The sequence below is a fragment of the Triturus cristatus genome, chromosome 2_2 (genome assembly GCF_964204655.1).
Source record: "Triturus cristatus chromosome 2_2, aTriCri1.1, whole genome shotgun sequence".
Classification (NCBI taxonomy): domain Eukaryota; kingdom Metazoa; phylum Chordata; class Amphibia; order Caudata; family Salamandridae; genus Triturus; species Triturus cristatus.
The window spans coordinates 299751474-299775021 of record NC_140582.1 but is presented as its reverse complement, the minus strand read 5'-3'; positions in this window follow the sequence as shown (position 1 = coordinate 299775021).

Here is a 23548-nt window from a genome sequence, read left to right as displayed (position 1 = left end):
GGAGGAGTACTCCTAGGCTCTGAATAGGACAGTGCTCTGCCACCTCAATGCCGGCTCCGCCCCCTGTGGAGCGTCTGAGGACTCTGCCCTGCACTCTGAAAGAAGAAGCCTGCATCGCGTAAACAAAGTGCTCAGAAACCGGACTGGACTAGGCAAGGGCTCCCCTGGCCTGGGAGAACAAAAGATTTGCTGTATAAATGTAGGAGCCCTGCTCCTAAGAAACTAGATCCGCTTTTGACCAAGAAGAATCTCTGCCTGAGGAGGAGGCACCGGGAAAGCTGTAGGAGGAAGACTGTCCCTATCCTGAGGGATTGGCCTGCAGTGGTGACCTTGATGCCAAAGGGGAGAAGAGAAACTGTTGCTGAAGACTTTTGCTTTATTTTTACTTTCAAGACTTGTGCTTTTCCAAAACGATCTCCAAGGGCTTGGAACTGAGCTTGCCCCCTGAACTGAGCCCCAGGACCCTTGGGCACTACCTGATCCTCACTCGCCTGCCGCTGGACTGTGGTGTCCTTTCCCTCGCCGGAGCTGTGACCCTCGTGCCCCAGTCCCTCCTTGAGCCGTGACCAGGACTGCTTAGCCGCCCCCGCCTTGGGAAGAGCCTCGCTCGATCGGAGCCGCTCCCCCTACGCTGTGCTGGGCTGCCCATGTCACCTCGCTCGCTGGAGGCTCGCTGCGCACCTTCACCCTCCCGCCGGAATCGGCGTTGTGAGCATCTCCAAGCCTCGGACGGCCCGGACGTAATCTGCGTGCCCGGCTGCCCCGCTTTGTTCACCCGCCACCTGCAACACCCCGCTCTTGTCGTGAGCCTGAAGATCAGACCCCTATCGTGAAGTGTGGGAGCCCCGGACGCCGCCTCGCCCTTCTGTGGAAGAGCCGCTGAAATCCCGCGCCCACCTTCGCGTCAAGAAACAAGGTACTGTACTTACGAACTCGACCGCGAGCTCGCATCGGATCCAGGGTCCGCAACGTTCTGATTTCCCTGTAATCTGCCGTGGGCTTCCCGGTCGCCGCCTCAGCACGAAGTGCGCTGAGGCCCACAGTTACCTTGTGCCCGCCTAAAGAACTTTCCGTAACAAAGAGACTTTACCGTATTTCCAAGAGTTGTGGCCCCATCAGTTCATCGTTACTGGGCCTTGTATTTGAATCTGCTGACTCTACATAACAGCTTATTTTTATATACTTCCTGATTGGTGTCCGTTTGTGGTGCATGCAAGGGGTTTACTGTATGTGTAATTGCATTTGCTTAACCGTGTACGCCTGAGACTTAGCCTAGACTGCTCGCGCCACGCACCTAGAGGGTGAGCAGGGGTTATTCTGGGGAGTCATCCTTCGCCCTGACAAGAAGTAAAGGGTCCCTGCTTGTTGTGGGTACATACCTGCGTCAACCAGAGCCCCCTCATTTCTAACAAAGATCTTAATTTCTTTCTTGAATTTTGCGTGGTTGGGTAGCCTTCTGATGTCTAGAGGTAGCGAGTTCCATATTCTCGGTGCGGCACCTGAGAACGCTCTGTTGTAAGTTTTCTTTTTGCAGAAATACAGTGGTTTCAACACTAGAACTCTGGCGCTCCTTAGTTGTCTGTTTCCCCCAGAGATCACCAATTTCTGCGCTAGGTATCTTGGTGACTTGAAGTGTGGAGCTTTGTGTGTTATGCACGCCAATTTGAGCTGAATTTTGGCTTCATAAGGTAGCCAGTTCAGTGCCTTCAGGTGAGGAGAGATATGGTTGAATTTATTTGACCCTGTTATGAGCCTTGTTGATGTGTTGAGGCAGGCTTTTAGAGGTGCTGTTGCAATTTTGGGGAGCCCAGAAAGTGTTGTGCATCCATATTCGATCCTCGAGATTACTAATGCTTGAACTGCCATTTTGAGGTCCGCCATTTTGATGATAGGTTTCAATTTCTTAATGTAGCTCAGATGAAATCTTGCATTTTTAGGCAGCGTGTTAATGTGTGACTGCATGTTCAGGCTATGGTCTAGCGTTATTCCTAGAGATTTGGTTGAATCTACGATGATCAGTGTGCAGTTGAGTGCAGTGATCAAATTGGTCCATTCTTTTATAGTGGACGGGCTTTTAGTGGGGAAAATTAGGAGGAATTCTGTTTTTTTGCGTTTAGATTAATCTGGTTGCTTGTTAGCCATTGCATCGTCTCCAGTTGAGCCTTGTTTATTGTTCTGATCTCATCTAAGGAGGAGATCTTAATGTAGATCTGCGTGTCATCGGCATACATGTGGAGAAGGATGTTGGCACGGTGGAGTATTTCCGTTAGTGGTTCCACATATAAATTGTATAGTGATGGGGAGAGGGTTGATCCTTGAGGAACCCCTATCTGAATGGGGGATGAAGTTAACAGGTTCCTATTCACCAGAAATCTTTGTGATCTATTCGTCAAGTAGGACTTGATCCATTCAAGAACATTCCCGGACAAACCCATCCTGTTCTCCTGACATTCAAGCAACCTCTCGTGGTTAACTGTGTCGAACGCGGATGACAAATCCAGCAAGATTAACAGACATGCTTTATTTTGGTCTAGAGCGAGTATTGCGTCATCTACTCTGTGCAGAATTTCCGTTTCTGTACTATGGTTAGGTCTAAATCCTGATTGGCAATCGTCTAGTGGTTGGAATTTAGATATGTCCTGGCTTAGTTGTTGCTGAACACATTTTTCTATCACTTTAGCTAATAGGGGAATGTTGGATACTGACCGAAAGTTGCTAGGTTTAGCGGGATTCTCTGTCGGATTTTTTATGATGGGAATGACTTGTCCCATTTTTAGACAGTCCGGGAAAGATCCTTGAGACATGGAAGCATTGACTATCGATGTCCAGCTGGGGATGATGTCCTGGTCTATGTGCGGCCCAAATTTTGCAGGGAGTGGGTCGTTGAACTGATTGTTTGGCTTAATGGCTGATAAGGTTTTCAGGATGTCGTTCAGGTCATATAGCTCAAAAGTGGACCAATAAGCTTTCTTTTTGAGTATTGAATCGTTGGGCATTGAAGGAATATTTGGTTGAGAAGCCTCCCATGTAGAAGCTGCTGACTTAAGCTCACATTCCAGAGCTGCAGCCTTGGATGTAAAGAAATTTGCGAATTCTTCACAGTCCAGTCAGTGGTTTTACTTTAAAAAGGGCAATAAAATACTTTATTATGCACACATTACTCAACACCATGCATTCATTTACAAAAATATACATGATGGCAGGTGGAAATATCCATGGTGACAACCTCCTAATGGTTCACACGACTAGCGAGCCCTAAACCCTAAAACTAAAATATCTCTCACATATACTAGACACAATAAAATGGGGTGTAGTTATCATAAGGCAGGCCTATAGGAGTGTTAGTATGCCCCTACATGTATAAACGCAGTAATATGTAGTAATAAACCAATGCAATATCATTAGGGCCTGTAATGACTACCTGTTATCATTCTGATCATCAACAAAGCATTTCAATGACATTCGTTATTACAAACAACGTTTCACTGTTAACCGTGTCATTGTCATAAAGCACATACATTTTCAATACACTGTTTGCATGAGTCTTTCTTCTACTTTCATACATATTGCCACATAGCCTTGGGACCCACTAATTGGCAACGCCACACTCCAAGGCCTTTGGGCAAAAGTCAAATGTCCAGGAAGGCTTTCAAAGAGAGCACTATTCTGCCAGGGTCATCAATGTAAGCCCCTTAGCAGACTTACGGCAACATGTTGAAAAATCATGGGGGCTCCATTGAGGTTGTTGCGCTCTGGCAGCCCCCGATAGCTTTGACCTCTCTCCTGGTTGTGCCCTGTTTGGGCCTCACTAGGTGAATATGAAAAATTATAGAAGCTAGTAGAGGCTTCTGCTGCCCTCCTTTACTCAGCCTTGGGTGGGCTATGGCGGTTGATCCCCAGCCCTAATGCTGTTTTCTTACTTTTCCTTTTTAATATTTTAATATGTTTGCCCTGTACCAATTGGACACCCATGTGTGACCTTTTTGAGGGTTGTGGGGGAGGTTTAAACATTTGCTGGCCCTATTAGCTCCTCACATGCATGTGACACTGCAGGGTAGCAGCTGGCATCATCTCCTTCTCCTCTTGTCCACCTTTAGCAGTGTGGGAGGGAGCAGATACTGTTCACTTTTCTGCCCATGGTCGGCTCAGGTGTAAGGCTCAGTGTGGGTGCCCCAGCCACCCAAGACCTGGGGCCAAGAGGAGCACCTGACAGAGCCCTCTGTTCCTTATATCTCTGGGGAGATGGGCGTCCCTGGGGACATATGGAAAACAAAGAGATAAGTGGTGCTCACTCATTTTGTGTCACTCCCCTGAAATTGGGGGCCTCCAGGGAATAAGCCTCCCTGGAGAGGGTCCCCACACACCCTTCCATATTTCATTTTCCATGCGCTAACCTCCCCCTCCAACCACCAGGGCCCTTATTCCTCCCTGAGGGTATTTTGAGAACCTGGAGGTGAACACTCCATGCATCCAAGACAGTCCCGGTCACCAGGGAACTACTGTTCTGTTAGTATTTTTTCATGTCCTGTTTGGTTGATTTTGATAGGGTAAGCGTTGATTTGCTCTTTTTGGCAAGTTCTAGACACAGGGATGATTTCTTCAGAATTCCATGACTCTAAACTTGTATATACCTTTGAGAGTTTGATTTCTTTTTTTGCTACTGCTCTCCCTACTCTTCACCTGTTGCCTGTCCAGCATCTGGTGTTCTCTTCAGTGTGGAGTCACCTTCAGCAACACCCCATAGCCCTCAAGATAGAACACCCTCCATGTCTGTGCTCTTCAGGTCCCATAGCCTCGGTGGCCACTTGAAGGGTGTCTGTGTGATGAGGGTTACCTTTCTGATTAGGGTTATCCTTCTGCAGGCCCAATCATCAAAAGTTCCAGGAAACCCTTCTCCTCCAGGGTCCCCAATCAGGTCTGTACCTTTACTGTCCCTCAAAGGATGCAAAGAGGGCCAGCACGCTGACCCTGGAGAAATAAATCCACAGAGCCCAAGCTAGTTTAGTCCATGGTGCTCCAGCAACATAGAGAGGGGCCTGAACTTGTTCAGGGTCCTGAAAAATCTATCTTCTTTTCCCTCTCTCTCCCCATGCAAATGCTTTTAAGTGGGAGGTGGAAAGTTCCAGAAGGTAGACACCTCCGTCCAATCCTAGTAAGGCATACTATCACTTTAGTTCTGCTTCGACCCTCCTGACAGCTTCTTGGGACGTTTTTAAAGAGCAGCTTGAACTGGTCTGTTGTAAGAACTCTCTGAGAATATGGACCCCTAAGTGCCACAGCTTCCTGTACCCTCCTCTTCAGAACTTCAAAAGAGAGAAACTCCCATGGTTGGATGCAGGATCTGGCTACCCTCCTATGTTCTACTTGGAATAAGCCCTCCAAGGCCTGATGCAGTGTGAAAGAGACATCAGCAAATTCTAGTTCTGCTTGTGCCACTTCATCAACCAGGCCCAGTGCAAAGACTGATAAATGCCCTCTTGTGAGGGAAATGCTTTTAATCCTCTGTCTGACCAGCAGAATCTTTCTGTCACGATTACTCACCGGACCTCTGCCCCCTCGACATACTTACTGGAAGACGCCGCCCGTTGGGATCGGGCCGCGAACCAGTTCCGCGAGATGCGGGAGAAATGGGGGACTACCGCAGCCGCCACAGAACTACAACTCCCATCAGCCTGTGGGACGGCGACGCGCGCGCACAGGAAGTGACGCAGCGCGAGAACCGGGAAACCATTTAACCCGGCCAGCGAGGAGATACGCTCGCAGATTATCCTGGAGCTGACCTGAACCTCGTAGCAGAACCGACGTGGTGTTCCCCGGGTGCGGTAAGGGTGTCAGTGACACCGCCAAGAGTCCTTTCATGCACACGTTCGTGCTGTCTTCGAACTTGGAACTGCCTAAAAACCGAAATACTCCTTAGTGAGACTTTTGTAAATACTTATGCTGCCAGAGTGAGTGCGTGGAAGCGCTCAGAAAACGCTTGACATTTACCAGGTGGTATGACTTAAATACCACGCTGTGGAACTCATTGTACATCCTTATTTATGCCTTATCAAGAGTCAAAGCTCAACGCCTAATGTTATATGTGACGCCTACTATGTATCCATGATGTATGTGTGTGTTTGTGTCGTCTTCTAGCTGGGTGTATATAGAGTGGCCGCTAGGCTGCAGCATAAGACCTTCTTTCCCCAGTGAGGCCTACCAGCACACCCTTTCTGGTGGGTACATGTTTAAGCCCTATGAACAGAAACACAAGTATATTCAGCTGCTACACAAACGGGGGGAGTTTATATGTTGTTTATGTATCAACAGTCATGCCCTTGGAGTAACGTATACAGACCTGAGGATTCCCTGAGCACCCCGCATCTAGCTAGCCTTGAAGAGGCTTTGACAAACCTAAATCGCCCTTCTTCTGGCAAAGCTAGACTTGGTTATTTTCCTTTACAGGTAGACCTAATTGTTTATGTGAGACAGTGGGTGATATTATTGTTTACGGTAAAGAAGTTAGTGTTAACAAACCCTGTGCTTCCTTTACAGATCTCCCTCCCCGCTGTTCCCATCCTTTCCTGCCCCTCGATTGATCCCCTTAAGCTTCCGTGCCTTCACGGCAACTCGGAATTGAGGTTGTCAATAGGGGGGCCCCCATTGAGCAACGAACCGATCCTGAGAGGCCTACGTAGGACCTGACAGAATAATCTGCCTAAAAATAATATACCTCTCCCGGTCGGTTCATTGGCACCATGACCACCCTAGAAGATGTGTTAGCCACATTAGTAACTCTCCAACAGGAGATTGCGGATTCCCGAAATGAGGTAGCAGCCTCTAGGGCTGAGACAGCCGCGCTACAGGACTCTGTAAATAGGCTACAGCGGAACCCCTTTGACGCCCATGTAGGGCATGGAGCGAGCGGTGGGGTGTTCCAGTTTGGAGCCTCCGCTACTCCAACGCCGTTAACTGTGGAAATACCCACTCCCATTCCTTTGGCTGCCCCGGAACGTTTTCAGGGAGACGCAACTAAAGTGCAAGTCTTTATGACGCAAATATTGTTGCATTTTTCATGCAAACCAAAAGCCTTTCCTACTAATCAAGCCAGAGTGGCCTTTATGATATCATACCTAACAGGAGAAGCCGCTCAATGGGCTGTGCCTTATGTGCGCAGAGACGACCCCCTGTTATATGACTGGAAGGAGTTCAAGAAAGAATTTGAGACTGTATTTGATCGCCGAGCGGCCTCGTTTACATCGGATAGAGAGCTACTAGAATTAAGACAAGGGAGTAAGGACATAGTTACCTATGTTAACACCTTTCAGAGGCTGGTGGCCGAAACACAGTGGCCGGAGGAAAAGAAAGGGGCGCTCTTCTATCAAGGACTAAAAGACGATCTCAAGGACGTAATAGCCCAGATAGACCCCCAACCCTCCACGTGCATAGACCTCATCAATCTGGTATTGAGACTAGATTATCGGTTAGGAGAACGGAGAGGGGATAGAAAGAGGGTAGAGAGACCACCCATGCGCTTTGACCGCAACAGGGGCCTAGGCGGTGGGCCGGGAGCTCCCGTAGAACCTATGGACATAGGGACCGTAAGGGCTCCGCTGACACCAGCTGAGAGAGACAATAGACGTAAAGCGGGTCTATGTATGTATTGTGGGAAGAAAGGCCACTTTGTCCGGGAGTGCTTGGCCAAACCCAAAACTGGATTTGGGGTGGCGAAATCACCAGGACACACTACTGAGGAAAGTAAGGGAAACTAATACACTCAGGGACAGCCGAAGGGAACTCCTTGAGTGGTATTCGTGTCCCTTCGTTATCGAAACAGACGGTATACACTCCACAACATATGTTTCTCCCGATACACCTCAGAACCCCCAAAGGTTGGCAACCTATAGAAGCCATGATTGATTCAGGAGCCACAGGGCTATTCATGGACCAAGGGGTGGCTTTAAGCTTGGGTCTCATGTTAATGGCCAAAGACCATCCCGAGGAGGTTTTGGCGGTGGATGGAAAGAAATTGAGCACGGGTCCCATTGAATACCACACCAAACCTTTGTTAATGCTGTGCGAACATGACCATACCGAGACGGTGCGGTTCAATGTACTCCAGGCTCCTCAATACGGAGTGATACTGGGGCTCCCCTGGTTAAGACTGCATAACCCGGCTATTGATTGGAAGGAAGGCAAGGTGAGGTTTAACGGATCATGGTGCAAGGCTCATTGTATGGGCATTAGTCAGGAAAAAAAGGTAACCCCGCTCTCCTCCCATAGCTTAGCGACGGCAGCGGAAACAGATGTTCAACTTCCCTCTTGCTATGCGGATTATCAAGACGTGTTTTGTGAAACACTGGCAGACACTTTACCCCCACATAGGCCTTACGATTGCCGCATAGATATGGTACCTGGGGCGTTGATACCCTGTGGACGCTTATATGCATTAACAGAGGCCGAGAACACATACTTGCGGGAATATCTGGACAAGTACCTAGAGAATGGTTTTATCCGTCCCTCAAGATCCCCGGCGGCATCTCCTCTCTTTTTTATCCCTAAAGCCAACGGAGAAAAGAGGGCTTGTATAGACTACCGCGCCCTAAACGATATCACGATAAAAAACAGGTACCCCTTACCATTGATCCCTGTACTTTTAGAACAGGTCAAAACAGCAGTGATATACACTCGGCTTGACTTAAAAGGGGCGTATCACCTTGTGAGGGTAAGAGAGGGGGATGAATGGAAGACTGCCTTTCGTACACGATATGGTCTGTATGAATATACCGTGATGCCCTTCGGACTGTGCAATGCTCCCGCAGCCTTTCAATACTTCGTGAACGAGGTGTTGCGGGAGTACTTGGACAGATTCGTGGTTGCCTACATCGATGATATCCTCATCTACTCTTCATCGGTTGAGGAACATCGGGTGCATGTCTGTCAGGTTTTTGAGGCATTACGCAAAAACAACTTGTATTGCAAACTCCACAAATGCGAGTTTCATGTGGATAAGGTGGAGTTCTTGGGGGTAATGCTAACACCCACCGGGCAAGAAATGTCCGATAGAAAGATCTTGGCGGTAAAAAACTGGCCCACACCTGCCAACGTGAGAGATGTCCAATGTTTCCTTGGATTCGCGAACTTCTATCGCAGGTTTATCAACGGATTCTCTAACATGGTGGCACCCATTACAGCCCTATTGCGAAAGAACGTATCGTTTTGCTGGTCTACAGAAGCAGAGAAAGCCTTCCAAAGCTTAAAAGACGCCTTTGTTACCGCTCCGGTGTTGACTCACCCTGACCCCGAACGTCCCTACATTGTAGAGGCGGACGCCTCTGACGTCGCCATAGGAGCTATTCTCTCACAGAGGCATAAGGTCACCGGACAATTACATCCAGTAGCCTATATGTCCAGGAAGCTAAACCCCGCTGAAACCCGGTACACCATAGCGGAGAAAGAACTTTTAGCCATCAAAGAAGCCTTCATGGATTGGAGACACTGGTTGTTAGGAGCCAAACATGTAGTCACGGTCTACACTGACCATCGCAATTTGCAGTTTATGCGATCCACCCGCATGTTATCTCCTAGACAGTTGCGCTGGATGTTGTTTTTCTCAGAATTTCACTTCATAGTGACGTATCGTCCAGGGACGGAAAACAGAAAGGCCGACGCCTTGTCTAGGCAAACAACCCCCTTAGAACCTAAGATAACAGCGCAGCAGGCAATTTTGGACCCACAAAAGGTCATTGGAGTACTACATACGGATGCCTTCCTACACAAAATAATCATAGGAAGCAAAACCAGTTACTGGAGAAAATGGTTGAAAGAGCATCCACAATGGAGACTCCGCCAAGGTCTTCCGATGAAAGGCAACCAATTGCTTATACCAACCCGGTCCTTACGTGAGGAGGTGTGGCAGATGTGTCACTCTACACCCAGCGCTGGCCATAATGGTGTCAGAAAAACACTCGACCGAATATCACGACAATTTTGGTGGCCCTCCGTAGTGAAAGACACCACGGATATGATAAGGCGCTGTGAGACGTGCGCTAAGGCCAAAACAGATCATGGGAAGACGCAAGGTCTCCTGCAACCTCTCCCCACACCTATGAAACCATGGGAAACCATATCCATTGATTTTATAGTGGGTCTTCCAAAGGACCAAGGCTGCACCTCCATAGTGGTTGTGGTAGACAGCCTCACCAAGATGGGACATTTTATCGCGTGTGCCAAAGAACCAACTGCAGGGCACTTAGCCAAGTTACTTCTGGTCCACATCATAAGACTTCACGGACTCCCGGGAAATATTGTTTCGGATAGAGGCCCTCAATTTACAGCTACATTTTGGAAGGAGTGGTGTAAGGCGTTACACATGAAGTCCTCCAAATCAACCAGCTTCCACCCCCAATCCGATGGACAAACGGAGCGACTAAACCAGAATCTAAAGCAGTATCTACGATGCTATGTCAAAGACAATTCGGATTCCTGGGTTGAATGGCTCTGTTTGGCCGAAGTGGCATACAATAGCGCCAAGCACCAATCTACACAGTACACCCCCTATTATAGCAACTATGGCTTTCATCCCCGTTTTACTTCATTGATCCACCCTGTGGTAGGGCCTGAGGTACCGGAAGTCGGTACCCGAACCAAACATATCCGAAGGGTTCTACTGAGCACATACAAAAACTTGGTGAGAGCAAAAATAACGTACAAGACCATGGCGGATAAGCACCGTAAGCCAAATCCTCCTTATCAGCAAGGTGATGTTGTATGGTTATCCACCAAACACATACGATTCAGGAGATACAGCATATTCAACCCCAGATACATCGGGCCCTACAAGATCAAGAAAGTGATCTCCCCACGGGCGATGATGTTAGCGCTGCCGAAAACGCTTAAAATACATCCGGTGTTTCACGTATCGCTTCTAAAGCCATCCTACACCCCGGTAAAAAAGAAACCGTCTCCTGTCTGGATAGACAACGAGCCGGAGTATGAAGTCCTGGCCATCCTCGACTCAAAAATGCGTGGATCCAAACTCTGGTACCTAGTATCATGGAAAGGTTACGGAATGGAAGACAATTCATGGGAACCTGCCACGGGGGTACATGCTCCCCGATGTGTAAAAGCCTTCCATGCAAAACATCCCCAGAAACCTGGCTCGTGGCAGAGGTCTCGGGGAGAGGGATGTGCTGTCACGATTACTCACCGGACCTCTGCCCCCTCGACATACTTACTGGAAGACGCCGCCCGTTGGGATCGGGCCGCGAACCAGTTCCGCGAGATGCGGGAGAAATGGGGGACTACCGCAGCCGCCACAGAACTACAACTCCCATCAGCCTGTGGGACGGCGACGCGCGCGCACAGGAAGTGACGCAGCGCGAGAACCGGGAAACCATTTAACCCGGCCAGCGAGGAGATACGCTCGCAGATTATCCTGGAGCTGACCTGAACCTCGTAGCAGAACCGACGTGGTGTTCCCCGGGTGCGGTAAGGGTGTCAGTGACACCGCCAAGAGTCCTTTCATGCACACGTTTGTGCTGTCTTCGAACTTGGAACTGCCTAAAAACCGAAATACTCCTTAGTGAGACTTTTGTAAATACTTATGCTGCCAGAGTGAGTGCGTGGAAGCGCTCAGAAAACGCTTGACATTTACCAGGTGGTATGACTTAAATACCACGCTGTGGAACTCATTGTACATCCTTATTTATGCCTTATCAAGAGTCAAAGCTCAACGCCTAATGTTATATGTGACGCCTACTATGTATCCATGATGTATGTGTGTGTTTGTGTCGTCTTCTAGCTGGGTGTATATAGAGTGGCCGCTAGGCTGCAGCATAAGACCTTCTTTCCCCAGTGAGGCCTACCAGCACACCCTTTCTGGTGGGTACATGTTTAAGCCCTATGAACAGAAACACAAGTATATTCAGCTGCTACACAAACGGGGGGAGTTTATATGTTGTTTATGTATCAACAGTCATGCCCTTGAAGTAACGTATACAGACCTGAGGCTTCCCTGAGCACCCCGCATCTAGCTAGCCTTGAAGAGGCTTTGACAAACCTAAATCGCCCTTCTTCTGGCAAAGCTAGACTTGGTTATTTTCCTTTACAGGTAGACCTAATTGTTTATGTGAGACAGTGGGTGATATTATTGTTTACGGTAAAGAAGTTAGTGTTAACAAACCCTGTGCTTCCTTTAAAGATCTCCCTCCCCGCTGTTCCCATCCTTTCCTGCCCCTCGATTGATCCCCTTAAGCTTCCGTGCCTTCACGGCAACTCGGAATTGAGGTTGTCAATAGGGGGGCCCCCATTGAGCAACGAACCGATCCTGAGAGGCCTACGTAGGACCTGACACTTTCAATAGATCAAACAGGAGAATCCACAGCAAGGAATATAATTAGGGAGCTGGCTCAGAGACTTATACAAAACTTGAAGTGCCAGGATTACAGATATGAGGGAACCAAAATCACTCTTGCATTTGTGATACTTGTTGGCCCTAAGATTAGTATGTAATTCTAATCTCTAAACCTAACTATGGTGAAACTGTAAATCGGTATAGATTTCACCCATAATGTATAATACACCATGCACACAATTTTTCAGCTAAGCACTTTAGACTTACACTATGAGGGCCTACTCACATCATAAATCCTACACTAGGTCAGCACCAATACCTGATGGGTTCCTTCTGCGATAGAATGCATGTGCTGAGCTGGACTGTACTAATCTCACTCACTCAGCCTGTATACTTGTGCAAATGCATGTGTACATGTATTCATGTGTAGCCAATTAAGAGCTTCTTACCCCAGCTGTGCAGGAGCAGACATTCTTTTAAAAGGTGGACACTTGTGGCTAATACTCCCAATCCTTTTTCAACAGTTCCCAGAGAATGAAACTCAGTGAAAGTCAATCACAGCTAAAAGTAAGTTTCTAAAAGATGGGTAGCCTACAAAGCTAATATCCAGGGCGTTCAATGGGTCAGAACCCACTTTTCTAGACAAGACATCCATGCCCCAACACCTCTTTAAAGTATGAAAGTTTTCTCTGTCCATTCCCACATTGGAAAGGCACTTACTCTTACCTGTGACAGGAGTAGAACTGCAAGGGTTCACAGTGTAGAAGACTACTAGTAATGTTAAAGAATGGTAGCAGTAGAGTTAATTTTAGAGCTTTCAGTTTGCCAGAAGGATGGCTCAGTGAGCTCAGCTTTCCCCGCTTAGAACTTTACTGTTCTGGAAGTCCTGTGAATTAAGATGTCAAGTCTGACTCAGAATTCCATCCTACAGAGGTAGGAAGCTTAAGCACCACACATTGGGCAATAGTGACTGATATTTACAGCACTGAAAGCAGTATTTAAGGGTACATAATGAAAATGTTTCATTATAAATTAAAGAACGCACTTGACAAAGACCAAGGCAATCTATCATAGAACACACATACTTAAAAATCAACACATTAAATAATCCATACAGTCATATTTTTTTGTTAAAAGAAAGTAGGGGGCAGATTTATGTTAACTGGCGCATCCCTGCATATCAGCAGGGATGCGCCAGTTATTATGCGCCACAGCTGCGCCACCATGAATGCGCCGCATTTATAATGCGGCGCACCATGGGGCAAAAACGGCACAGATGCGTGACGCATCTGTGCCGTAAAAGTGGCGCATTGCTGGAGTTGCGTCTCAAGCGCGACGCAGCTCCAGCAATGTTCTGGGGGGCCCTATCTGTACAATGCTGCGTCAATCCTTACGCCTACTTCAAGCAGGCGCAGAGTTTTGACGCAGCATGGGCCTAAAAGTGACTGAGTGAAATCTTGTAGATTTCACTCAGCCACTTTTAGGAGGCGTTCCTGTGCCGAAACACCCCCACCTGCCCTGGAACGCCTACATGTGGCGCAGGGCTTTACAACGTGACGCATCTCCCAGATGCGTCACGTTGTAAATACCCCGCACCATGGCACAGGATTTGCGCCGCTGCTGCGTCACAAAAGTGACGCAACGGCGGCGCAAAAATGGCGCAAGTGCAACATAAATCTGCCCCCAAGTATTCATACGCGCCTTCACTAATCTTTGCGCCTTCACTAATCTTCTCACCCTCACTGACTACGCAAGAAAGTAGACCACAGGATCAAATATACAGAATTCTGAAGAGAAATGATGATAAGATACCCGTAAGTGCAATGTCTAAAACAGGATACCCGCAGGATCAGTGCAAATTAAGACCCCTGATGGTTGATGCAATGACTGTAAAAACACTGGGGCAGATTTATGACGACTGGCGCATCCCTGCATATCAGCAGGGATGCGGCAGTTATTATGCGCCACAGCTGCGCCACCATGGATGCGCCGCATTTATAATGCGGCGCACCATGGGGCAAAAACGGCACAGATGCGTGACGCATCTGTGCCGAAAAGTGGCGCATTGCTGGAGTTGCGTCGCAAGCGCGACGCAGCTCCAGCAATGATCTGGGGGGCCCTATCTGTACAATGCTGCGTCAATCCTTACGCCTGCTTCAAGCAGGCGCAGGGTTTTGACGCAGCATGGGCCTAAAAGTGACTGAGTGAAATCTTGTAGATTTCACTCAGCCACTTTTAGGAGGCGTTCCTGCGCCGGAACGCCCCCACCTGCCCTGGAACGCCTACATGTGGCGCAGGGCTTTACAACGTGACGCATCTGGGAGATGCGGCACGTTTGTAAATGCCCCGCACCATGGCGCAGGATTTGCGCCACTGCTGCGTCACTAAAGTGACCCAACGGCGGCGCAAAAGTGGCGCAAGTGCAACATAAATCTGCCCCACTGTGTATAATGTTTAAAAGTAACAGTCCCCGGTTCAGCATGTTATCCAATAAGTAATTGTTTTTAATAAAATGCGCCTTAGAAAAATCTACAGCTCAAGGTTCTAGTGTTTCATGGGTCTTCACCTGATTTTGCTAAGTGGCCCACTCAGAGACATGCATCAACCCAGAGCTAACCATGAAGTTGTGGTGCAGTAATTCCGACATAATAATCAATTTTTTTTAGATTTCTGAACATTACATTTCCTGTATCTATGCGAATCAAGATTCGGATTTTGTGATCGGAAAAATATCCTTTTTGTGCACATAAAGTTAACAGAGATGTTTAAATTGCTTTGTGACGACGGTTCCAAGAGACTCCAAAATGGTCACATATGCTCTCATAAACTATTGTGGCCCCCAACAACCATCAGCTTGACAGCTCAGGGCACAGACTTTACTCACATAAACACACCCTCACATGCACACAGTAACTCCTCTGATATGTCCCGGATATAGAAGGCTCTGTAATACAGGAGGCATGCACATACCGACACAGCCCTGGATAAGGTTATTATTGCTGACTCACCAGATTGCATCGCAGTTTATTCTATACTCGACTGCCATAGAGACCACCAGGGAGCCTCTGACCTCACAGCAAACACAAGGAGATGATGGACAGCATGCTGAATCTTTTCACTCACCCCAGTCAGAGACCTGGGTTGAATCCATCACTGTTCTTTAGCTCACTTCACCACCCCAGTTCAGACCCAGCTATATGCCTCAGACCTCTCTCTAAGTGAACCGTCACAATGGACTATCAGCATCCCTCCCCTGCCCCCCATGCCCACCACTGCCTGCACTACTATAAAGTGTAGATTAAATCAAAGTAGGCTTTTAAACACTGAGGGGAATATTTATGAGAGATTTGCCTTATGCTTGCGTGATTTGAATCGCTTGAAAAATCTGGAGTAAGTCAATGCAGCTTAAATAACTATGTTGCCTTACTCTGTGCAAGGAAGACGTTCCATGGGCATTGCAGTGGGTGTTCCCATGCAACTCCTATGGTTTTTGATGTTGTTAGAAATTGGATTTCTGGTTGGCTTCGGCTTGCACCTAAGCCAGGCAGAAACCACCATTCTAGTCAGGGTAAGGGAGTTACACGCTGAAGATAACCTCTGCTGACCCCCTTGGTAGCTTGGCACGAGCCGTCAGGCTTATCCCAGAGGCAATGTGTAAAGTGTTTGCGCAATACACACACAGCAGCGACACACTAGACACACCACAAAAAAAACTCCACACAAGGTTATGTAAAAATAGCCTTTGCATTATCCATAAAACACATTAGAATTCTAATCACAAATGTACACTGTGCCACCTGGCACTAGGCAATACTTTACAGGGGATTATATAAAGGACAGGGCCAATCGGGCCGCTGTCATCACCATTAGAACACGTAAATAATAAAGCCACCAGTATCTACTGGTAAAGGTACTCTTAGCACCTCGCGTTAGGCATAAACATCCGGGACATGAGAATCTCAGTAAACACTGGTCCTAGTACCCCTAGCCCAAGCATATTATGCATACATCTTATTATGCATCACATTAAGCATACATCATATTATGCATCACATTAGCACTGCACCTCTGTACCACCCCCCAGGTGCAGACATCACCTTAGGGCCTTTGTCGGGGGGCCCGTCTGGGACTCCCCCGCAATGCCCTATGCTACTGTTCTGCCCTATGCTCACAAAAGTCAGGGTGCTAAGCTGCTACTGCAGCAGGGTACAGGCCCAACAGGCCGGTACCAGAATTAGGGGTGCGAGGGATGTAACTCCCCCTTGTCTCTCCTGAGACACAAAATGCTCCCCCAATGTTGCAGCTGCCGCAAACTGGCGGCACAGCTGTGTGTAAAAATAAACACCAACAGTGCCTCCTCAGCCCCCTTACTGGGACTTCTATTGTGGGCCCAAAAAGGGGAATGCCCCCATTGTTGCAGCTGCCCGCACCCTGGTGGTGAAGCTGGAGAAATGAGCAAGGGCACCAACAATGCCTCACTCACCGGGACTTTCCTCCACCTTCCCCCGACTTCGGCCTGGCTTCTGCAATTGCCGGTGGGGCACCCAGACTGGCTGTCTCCCCTCTCCAGCTCGATCCTCAGGTCACGTCTGCTTCTCTTGGGAACGGTCTCATGGGCCCCAGCCACGGTCAGGCATTGCTCTTGCCTGACTTCCTTCGGCTGTGTCTGCCCTGATTGGTCCACCGTGCAGGGTGCGGCCCCTCCCACAAATAGGCAGCCCACCTGGCTTCCTGGACGCCGCAGCATGGAGGGATCCCCCACATCGGGATTCCGTCTCAGGGGAATTCTGCTATGGGGCGGGCTGTGCAACACAGCGCTAAACCTCCTGACACATTCCTCGTGCCTAGGCGGTGCGAGCCCACACCCGGGGCAAAACCTCAGTGAAAAGGGGGGAGCTGCCCATGTTGCAGGGCAGAAAGCACCCCTCGCTAGTTCAGCCACACGCCCTCCCCGCTAGGGCCAGGGAAAAAGGACACACACGCAGCGCTCGCCAGATGCTCACACCTGCAAGCACCAGCAAGGAGCAGGTAGCACTTCCCTCCGAGGAGTGCACAGGCAGGCCAGCACCCTGGGGCTCCAAAGCGGCCAGCAGACTCCTCAGCTGCCTTGCAGAGCAGCAAGTCCATCCCCAGCGGAGGTTCCTCCTGGCAGGCCGGCAGCCTGCCGGCCGCAAGTAAGCAACAAGCAGCACCAAGTAGGTCCAACATACATGGAGTCACAGCCCCAATATTTATATTCCTTGTGTCCTTTGTTCTGACCTGTCACAGGGCTTGGGGATACAGTCCCAACTGGTTCTGGGGGGTACTGAAGCATTTTCTATACAGTGCTCACACCCTCTTTTGTCAGGTTAGGCTCTGGCCCCAGACACACTACAGGGGGCGGAGCCAGCATTGTACCAGCCAGGCACAGACCTTTTCAGGGTCAGGGGCTACTCCTCCCACTACTCTGAATGTAGATCAGGTCCATTCAGCCTAGCACTGACTCACCCAGCCCCTCTGGAGCCACAGCACTTCCACAGTCCCTGTCACTCCAGAGCCAGACATGCAATACACATCAGGCAGGCACAAAGACACATGCACAGAGAAATGTCATCTTCTAAAAGTGGCATTTCTAAAATAGTGATAATAAATCTGCGCACACCATTACGCAACATTTATTATTACTATTCCAAACATACCAAACTTGACCATGCTGCTCCACTCATATTACAAATTACCACTGAAACACTTATCAGGGAATCCCCAATGCATTCCTATAAGAGGGCAGCCTCACAGCAGTGAGAAACCAAAATGTCTGTTTGTCACTACCAGGACATGTCACACAATTAAGGTACATGTCCCACCTTTTACCTACAATGCACCCTGCCCACAGGGCCAGCTAGGGCCTACCTTAGGGGTGACTGAGATGTAGAAAAAGGGGGGGTCACAGACGTGGCACCCTGAAATGGCAGAGGCCTGAGACAGGTTTAAAATGCTACTTTGGTGGGTGGCGCAATCAGCGCTGCAAGCCTACCAGTAGCATTTAATTTACTGGCCCTGGGTATCTTTGATACCACTTTACAAGGGACTGACAGGTAAATTAAATACAGCAAACAGGTGTAGACCAATCTTACAATGTTTACCACAGAGAGCACATGCACTTTACACTGGACAGCAGTGCTAAAGTGCCCAGAGTCCTAAAACCACCAACACCAGGTCAGAAAAAAAGACTAGGAGGAAGGCAAAAAGTTCAGGGATGACCCTGCAAAAAGAGTCAAGTCCTACAGATGCACTGCCAGATTTACAAGGACTTGTAAAGCTGGGAATCCACCAAAAAGATACGCCTCCACAGGAGACACGTAACAAGGAGGATTATCTGTTTCTCCTCATTTTTCCCTCTTTCTACCTGTGTTGCATTCTGCAGCACACATAGAAAGAGAACAAAGCCTGTCACGATTGGTTTTATGCAGGAAAGGTGCCCCTTCCTACACAAACACAATCCAGCCTACAACACAGGCACCCTTGCACCATAGTGCAAGTGTGCCTGCATTGGCGCTAGTCTACCAAAATAGCACTAGTGCAGGGGAAAAGGACAGGAATGCATTGTATTGGCTAAATACAGGGAAATCCTGCCCTTTCACTGTGGCACACAGCGTCATAGCAAGGTGACTTGCTACACTGCCATGCACGACAAATTTTATAAATTTGGTGTAAGGGTGTCTGTGTTGTAGATAGGATTGTTTTTGTGCAGGAAGGAGCACCTTCCTGCACAAAAACAAACCCTAGAGGCGTTTTCCTCTTTCTATTTGTGTGGCAGAATACAACACACATAGAAAGAGGAAAAAGTGAGGAGAAATACAGATATTTCTACTTATTACACCTCTCCTCAGGTGGCAAATGTTTTAAGCGCATCCCATGTTTACAAGTCCTTGTGGATCTGGAAATACGTAAAAAACTATCAGAGCTGCATTACTCGGAAAGGGCATGAATACGCCGTATTTAAGGCACATTCCTGACTTTTCCCTCTGCCCTGGCGCACAATGGGCCTCCTAGCTCCAACACAGGCACCTTAGGATGCCTGTGTTTCATGCAGGATTAGTTTTGTGCAGGAAGGGACATCGTACTGCACAAAAGTAATCTTGAGAGGCATATATGTCAATTTTTGTGTGCTGCAGAATGCAGCACATATAGAAAGAGGAAGTAATGAGGAGTACACCTTTCCTGAAGAGGTGTAAGATTGTGTTGCATTCCCAGGTTCATCCCTTCCCTTGTATCTGGGAATGTGTCAACATCCATGGGAGTTGTGTGTGAACACCCACTGTAATGACCATGGAACGTCTACCCAGGGCAGAGTAGTGCAACACAGCGATTTGCGCTGCTCCAGATTTATGAAGCCTTTCGGAGCCATGCAAAACGGCTTTGCATGGCTTCGTAATTCTTCCTTAGAGGTTTGTGTCACACATGTACAACACTGTGTGGTGCAAACGCGATGCAAGATTCCCATAAATATGACCCTAATCTAAACTAACTGCTACAAAAACACATACATTATAAGCATTTCATTCGCCAGTGAAAAGTGTATTTCTGAGCCTACTTTATACTGAAATGGGCACTTCTAAAGAAGCTATCACTTTGGAGCAGATGTCTTCTTCTGACACTGTCTGTTCTGCCCACCCTTTCCGGCTGTTTAAAAGCATATTTACAGCCCCGCGGTTTAGCAAGACTTCTGACCCAATTCCCGGTATAAAAATCTCACAACAAAATCCCTGACTGACAAATAAAGCTCGGTGCTGATTAATTAAATATGAGTCAAAAACTGGAAAGTTTGCTGAGTCACCTGTGAAAGCAACTATCTCCATTACCTTCTGTACTTTTGCTCACACAGTTGTTGTTTTTTTCATATATTATGCTTCGTCTCCCATTCTTTCTTTATTTTTCTGGTATTTTATTTCTTTATACGCCCTCTATAAAGTTATTAATAAACCACATACGCGCCTCCTGAAGACATGCAACAACTCGACGTAAGAAACGCTTTCATCAATTAGAACTTGGCCACTGGTGCAGAATACTCTTTTCATAATTAGTTTGGACGATTTTGAGAATAGGCACACAAACGTAATTGCCATGTGTGTTCCAGTACTAGTGCCGAACCTTCCCCCTCATAACACTTACTCCTTCAGCAGTAAACCTCATGCCCTTGAGAGAGCCTATGACTTAAGCTCACGTCACACTGTGCTGTCAACGGGAGACCCCCCATGCTGCCGGAGTGCCTTCATCCCTACAGAGTTTGCTAGGCCACTGCCGCCGAATGGCATACATGCTGCTTGAGCACCATGACAAAAAGGTTTCTGAAGGCATACTGTTGGTCTAATGACGCCCTGGTTATGCTCACAAAATAACAGCATATACTATCAGCACATATCACCAGTTAGAAGATCCTGATGCTCAGTCAACCATAATTCAAAATAGGTCAAGTTGCTTTTGAAATTTTCCAAATGCTCTGTACCCAGAGTATCGTCTCTAGGTACCCCAAACCCAAAGAATAGCCATATATCACCATTTTCCGAAGACTCAAGTAAAGCAGAAGTGCTTCAAAGCTTGGCAGAGATTTGTCTATGAACTAAGAAAACTGGAGGGAATTACTACATTTTGGGAAAAAATTCAAAAAATCTGACAGAAGCGATATTTAGTGCATTCTCTGGGCAATCAAATCATATTGTAGGAGATCTGGCATGCAGTGGTAGAAACCTTTGGGTGGGTAGAGGTTAAACATATATGGTTTTGGTAGCTTTCCATAAAACTCAGAGGTGATACCTGCAACCAAATGACAATTACTCTAATCCAGCGTTTCGCTTTCAAGAGCTTATACATTTTCCGATATGTAGGGCACTCTGATTATTGCCTGGGGGCACCCTAAAAACATAGAAAACTCATATGTCTGGTCTTCACGCGATCAACAAACCCAGCCACACACAGATGTGAGTGGTCTGGCATGCTCCAGAGGATTCCTTAGGTAGTACCAAACTAGAAAATATAGCTTTATACCCTCCAAAGGGTTATGGATTTGATATGTCATTAAATGAACAGTGCATCAAAAACAGTGATTCTAACACAAGAATAGTTATCTGCGCTAATATTACCTAATTGATTGCGCAGTTTATATTCGCTAGGAAAATCAACACGTTTGGATTGCCCGTCCTAAAAAGAATGCATTTAAATAATATCATTTGCAGGTCATGCTCTAAGAAATGGAATATCCTATTTTTGAGCCACCCTTTTATCGTAGCATTTCAGACAGTCTTTAAAGATATAAATTAGTAATCTTCAATCATTTAAAACTATTGTGCAGCTGCAAGGTTTTCCCACCAAGCGACAGAATACGTCATACTACGTAGATGCAGTAGACGCATGCGCAATGAAGTGCCCGCATTTTTTGGCGGCCATATTAAGACACTCGAGTTACTTCTTAGTAATACACATAGGAAAGCTTCCCCTGGATACTGTATGTAGTGTTTAATGCAATGTTAGTATTTACAAGTACGAAACCTTGCGCCATCAATCCCCTCTCTGATGGCATTTAATGCCATCACTAATTTCTACTAAATCCGATGCCAACTCTAGCACATCTCAATTTCTTCTTCAACCTTTTCATTCCTTTCTTTTCCTCCTTACACTGTAAGCCTCTCATTCTTTTGTAAAAATCTCCTTTTAATTCTTCTAGTTGTATTTCCTCGAATTTTCTTTTCTTACCTCTTTCATTCAATTCATATTTCTTTCTCCCTTTGCAACATTTATGCCAGAACATTATTGCTAATACTAGGAGTGTTATTCCCATTATGGGCTGTATTATATGGCCTAGAATACCATTACCTATGTTAGAAAATCTACCTAAACTAGTAATGCTATTTGTCAATTTGGTTCAAACATTTTCAACTTCCCGTGGTTTCAACTCTTCTTCTAATTTCATAATATTTTTAATGTTTTTCCCAATTTCAACGCTTTTCTCTGGATTATACGTGCAACAATGTTGCGCTTTCAATAATTTACAGACTCCACCCTCTTTTGCCAATAGTATGTCAAGGGCAGGTCGATTATGCATAGCCATAGATCTGACCGCAACTAATTCAGTATTGATCATTAAGAATCCTCCAGCAGTGTCAGTAGATAACCGATCAACTACTGTAGATAACTGACACATTTTCCGTGAATTCAGAGGAACTCCCACTGAAGGTATTAATGCTCCAAAAATATCACCTACTATTTCTGAAAAACTAGCTCTTTTTACACGTGTTAGGTCATTATTGCCTTCATTGCTTACAGTGATTCTCTTTACATGATAAACTTTAGGGAATACTATTCCAAAATAGAAACTCCCATACCAGTGGTCAGGCAGCCTAAAATAGGCTTTACTACCACACACATAATAGATTCCAGGAAATACTAGATCCGTCCCTCCTTTTAGTCCCCATCCCCCAATTACTAAGAAATTATGTTCACATTCACTGGAACCAATAAACATATGGTTATATTCAGTCTTTAACCTATGAAGACAGATTTTTCCCTTCTTTTCAAGATCCAAAGACATTGGAGGATGAGTCTTTTCATTTGCATAATGCTCTTCCTCCTCAGCCCATTTAGGTATCTGAGGTTTAGGTTCAGCAGCTCTCTTTTGAAAATCCTGTCTCCTTACCGCAACTAAATTCAAAAATATTTTCTCTTCTTCATGCAATTTACAAGTTAAATTCTGCTTGTGTGCTTCGGGTACATCTATTGCTTTCATTGTTAGAAAATATTCACCCATAAATTGTAAGTCTTTCGTACTAAGGACAGCGTTCATGCTTTTTCGCATAGGAACCTCAGAAAAAATCACATCTACATTAGAATAATAATACTGCAATTTCCCTGTTCTATAAAGTAAACTAGCTAAAACGCTACACGAAATACCATATGTAAATGGTAAATGATGATATGTTACTCCTTCTGCGACAGATGCGGGTAATTTCATACATACATAACAATCACTAACCTCCATATTGTACTAACAAGTTGGTAAAAACATTCAAATCTGTATCATTTTTATTAACAGTGTGATGTAAATCTAACTCATCTGGTGGTTCTAATTCTACTGTGTCTCCTTTGATGGTATCTACCTTTTCATGTGTATTAGTGCTATTTTGTACATTTGTATCCATCAAATAAGGAATGGCACAGTTAGTATTAACCATATTCTGAGTA